The sequence below is a fragment of the Xenopus laevis genome, chromosome 9_10L, assembly GCF_017654675.1.
Source record: "Xenopus laevis strain J_2021 chromosome 9_10L, Xenopus_laevis_v10.1, whole genome shotgun sequence".
Taxonomy (NCBI): Eukaryota; Metazoa; Chordata; class Amphibia; order Anura; family Pipidae; genus Xenopus; species Xenopus laevis.
The window spans coordinates 5085444-5090525 of NC_054387.1; positions in this window are offsets into that span (position 1 = coordinate 5085444).

The following is a 5082-nucleotide window of genomic DNA, read 5'->3' on the forward strand; positions in this document are numbered from 1 at the left end:
TTCTAAGCAAATTTCAATTGGTCTTCATTATTTATTTTTTATCATTTTTGAATTGTTTGCCTTTTTCATCTGACTCTTTCTAGTTTTCAAATGGGGGTCACTGACCCCATCTAAGAAACATATGCTCTGTAAGGCTACACATTTATAGTTATTGCTACTTTTTATTACTCCGCTCCTATTCATAATCCAGTCTCTTATTTAAATCAATGTATGGTTGCTAGGGTAATTTGGACCCTAGCAACCCAATTGCTGATATTGCAAACTGGAGAGCTGCTGAATAAAAAGCTTAATAACTCAAAAACCACAAATAATAAAAAATGAAAACCAATTGCAAATTGTCTCAGAATATCCCTCTCTACATCCTACTAAAAGTTAACTCAAAGGTGGACAACCCCTTTTATTATTTATTATTATTTCCGAGTGCATCCATCAGAGGTTGGAATGATTTCTGCTGTTTTATTGGCTGGAGCCCAAACCTATTGAAATCCAGGAAGTTGAGTTGCTAGGCAGATGGATTCCAGGTTTGCCTGTGAATGTGAAGTTTCTGCCGAGTTTTATTCTGTCTGGTGATTCAGCACAGGGATAAGGGCCACACTGTTTATTGTAGATAAAAACTGAGCTGTGTTCTGCCCTCTGTATAATAAAAACATCTCTACTGTCCTTCCCCATTAAAAAAGAAGTGACAGTGCAATTAATCATTTAAAGGAATAGTAACACCACAAAAAATGAAATGAAACTATAATGTACAGTTGCCCTGCACTAGTAAAAACCGGTTTGTCTGCTTCAGAAACATTGATGTCGTTGATCTAAATACTTTGCTGTTTAGCCACAGGGGCAGCCATTCGAAGGAGAAAAGGTCACATAAAGTTACATAGCAGACATGCTCTGTAGAATATAATGGTGTTGTACAGAGCTTATGAGTTATCTGCTGTTTAACCAGTGTCATTGAGCCCTGTACACAACAGCTGGGTTATCCGTGTATAAACCATAGCAGCAAACACATCAGGTTTACCAGTGAAGGGCGACACTGCATTGTATTTTAATGACTTTAAAAGAGAAAAGTAGATGTTACAGAGGTTACCTGTTTGGAATGTTCCCTCTCGTACTGGTCTTGTTTCTTCTTTTTCTTTTAATTCAGAATGACAAATGATCTTTTGTCCTGACGTTCCTAAAAGACAAATACTACCTGTACAACATGAGGAAACTCCCCTGTAATGATGTTCCCCGTGTGTTGGACGCAATACTCTGGTTATTACTAATGTGATTTATACTAATAGCACCTCCTACGGCTGCAGACAAGGGCCAAACTGGGTCTCTTTCCAAAACCCAACAGAAACGACAAAGTATTGGCAACTAAATAAAAAAGAACAACCTACATCTTTGACCTTTCTCTGGTCACGTCATTTTGTGGCTTTGAGTCATTTTTTCCTGTTCCAACAAATGTGAAGCAACATCGCTCTCCAAATTTCATTCTTGCCGGTATTTAAAGGGGTTGTTTAAAATTAAGGGGCCGATTCACTAAATTCGAGTGAAGGATTCGAAGTAAAAAAACTTCGAATTTCGAAGTATTTTTTGGGCTACTTCGACCATCGAATGGGCTACTTCGACCTTCGACTACGAATTTGAATCGAAGGATTTGAAGTAAAAATCGTTCGACTATTCCACCATTCGATAGTCGAAGTACTGTCTCTTTAAAAAAAACTTCGACCCCCTAGTTCGCCATCTAAAAGCTACTGAAGTCAATGTTAGATCTTCCCCATAGGCTTGCCTAACTTTTTTTGATCGAAGGATATTCCTTCGATCGTTGGATTGAAATCCTTCGAATCGATCGATTCGAAGGATTTAATCGTTCGATCAAAGGAATAATCGTTCGATCGCAGTATTTGCGCTAAATCCTTCGACTTCGATATTCGAAGTCGAAGGATTTCAATTCCTAGTCGAATATCGAGGGTTAATTAACCCTCGATATTTGACCCTTAGTGAATCAGCCCCTAACTGTTAGTATGACGCAGAGAGGGATATTCTGAGACAATTCGCAATTGGTCTTTTTTTATTTTTTTATTTGGGGGTTTTAAGTTATTTAGCTCTTTAATCAACAGCATTCCTTTTTATTCCCTCAATCTGGTTGCTAGGGTAATTACCCTGGCAACCATGCATCTATTTGACTAGAAATAGAAGCCTGAATAGAAAGATGAGTAATAAAAAAAAAAGCAAGAACAATATATTTGTAGCCTTACAGAGCATTTGTTTGTTTAAGATGTGGTCAGTGACCCCCATTTGAAAGCTGGAAAGAATCAGAAGAAGAAGGCAAATAATTTAAAAAAAACTATAAGAAAAAATGAAGACCAATTGAAAATTTGCTTAGAACTAGCCATTCTGTAACATGCTAAAAATTAACTTAAAGGCGAACCACCCCTTTAAGGACACTTAAAGGAGAACTAAACCCACAGCAGGCCCTATCTTCTGAATCTTTCTGTTCTTTTTTTCCGATCAGTTGGGCGACACTCAGCTTGCTGGTGCAGGAGCAGTTGAAGTTAATCCCAGAGTATCTGCAAGCTCTGTGTCGCCCCAACTGATGGGAACAAGACGTTTCAGAAGATGGAGCCTGCAAGCTCCGCCGCACATTTCTACTTTACTACGAGAGGCACTGATTATTGAAATACACTCTGTGGGGCGGGAGCAGAGAGGAGGCTCATTTTATGGCCGTGGACTTTTGTCAGGAGGGTTTAGTTCTCCTTTAAAGGAGAAGGAAAATCGTATCCCAAATGTTAGGCACCCCCAAGTGATTGTATTGACTTACCTGAAACCCCCGGGCTGGTGCTCCTATCAGCAGAAATCTGCACCGGCCCCGGGTTATACCAGTGAGCACCATTTTCATGAGCATGCATCACTTGGGGGGGCCTAACATTTGACACCCTAAAGTGGGAGTGGCACCATCAGGATAAAATGTTAAGAGAACATTGTGGGGCAGAATCATGAGCTGATGATCGATACCCCTGACTGTGGACTCCCAACATGTTTAGCTCATAACAATGACCAGAGCCAACTGGGAAAGTCGACTTCGTATCCCAAAAGTGGCTCGTTATTTCCATTTCAAATACAATCTTGTTACTTGTTAACGATCACTTCCCACAGTGTTTCTATGTTCTATATATAGTGAATAAAGTAGCCCCTCTTGTAAAATATAAGGATATTATAAGTTACCGAGGAGTTTCATGACCATATAAAAGTACGAGGCCGAAAGCTGAGTGTTTTTAGTAAGCCATGAAAATCCGAGGTTTCCTTCAGGGGGTCCTTTATTTATTTATTATAAAACATATGATATATATAATATAATAAGTTTTAGTGAGTCATGTGGCACAGATGACATCACTACTCACCGTTTATAACTGATGACATCGGTACTCACCGTTTATAAGGATATCATTTACAAGATTCGGCATCTTTTGACTTTGACTCAACTGTCCTGGTAAGGACATACAAAAGGAAACATAAAGAAACTTTAGAGATTTTGCTTCCCCTTGGCCCAGACCCACCCTATAAGAGGTACAAGGTGGGTGTAGGAATCACACGGGTTGTATACGGGTTGTATACATGGGGCTCACAAAATCACCACCTTTCCTTTCACTTATTCCAACAGAGCACCCACTACTCCTCTCAATAAAGTCACTTTTGTGTTTTTTATGGCCACAATCAACAACAATAACACTGACATGGCCTCTTATACAGCCCCACTGTTTCCTATTGTATTAGCCTGAATTTATAGTATTGAGAGGAACCTACTTATAACTCTTTCTACTTTTCTCATGAAACTTTCAACCATGGATTCTTTTAAAGGAGAAGAAAAGGCTAAAAGTAAGTGAGCTTTATCAGAAAGGTCTATATAAATACACCAGTAAACCCTCAAAGTAATGCTGCTCTGAGTCCTCTGTCAAACAGCACATTTCTTTCCTTCTATTGTGTACTCATGGGCTTCTGTATCAGACTTCCTGTTTTCAGCTTAAACCTCCAGGGCTAGGGCTTGAGCATGCTCAGTTTGCTCCTCTCCCTCCTCCCTGCTGTAATCTGAGCCAGAGCTATGAGTAATCGGCTAGAGGTTCAGGCAAGAAGTGATGTCACACCAAGCTAATATGGCAGCTGCTATCGTAAACAAACAGAGAGAGAGCTTCTAGAGCTTTTTAACCAGGTATGGTAAAACATTCTACATTCTAGCTTGCACTATTGCAGCTAATCTATTGGCAATAAAATGCCTCCGTAGCTTTCTTTCTCCTTTAAAGGGACACATATGTACAATTTTTATCAAAGACCTAAGCCATAAAATTGCATTTACGTTTGTCATATTTTTTTGTCAGTGCTGGGTCATTCAAGTTTACCTTGTTCTTTAATTTGTTTCCTCGGTGGTCGGCTCTTAGTTTCTATCCCATGTGGAACCGTGTGGAGGGGGGTCTGACCAAATGAAGTGCCCATTTCTGTACTGCACAGCTTAATCACAGCAGCCAATAGAATCCATTGCACCAGCACAATGGCACCTTTATGTTGGCACTGTAGCAACGTTTATCAGCAATGGGAAAGTTGTGGGTGCACAACTATTGCCCCACCCTGCAAGAGACCCACCTAAGGCCAAGTATGTAACCTTTGCTAAAATCGAAAGCGCGGCCTGATATCTTGTTTCCCCAGTATTGTTTTTAAAATGTACGTTGTGCAAATATTGTGAATATTTCTGGGATTGCAGCAGGCCCGGCAATTTGTACTTCCTCATTCTCGGCCAAAAATGTTGAAATATCTGATTTGCACACACCAGTGAATGTGCAGGACCCACTCCCATAGGCTTAGCTTTGGAAATAAATTGTTTTTTTTACATGATTACTTTTCAGCAAGTGAGGGAATACAGGGATATGGGAGATAGCTCATAGTACAAGTTGATCCAGGGACTGGTCCCATTGCATCTTGGAGTCAGGAAGGAATTTTTCCCCCTCTGAGGCAAATTGGAGAGGCTTTAAATGGGATTTTTTTTTGCCTTCCTCTGGATCAACTGGCAGTTAGGCAGGTTATATATAGACTTAAAGGGGAACTCCACAAAAA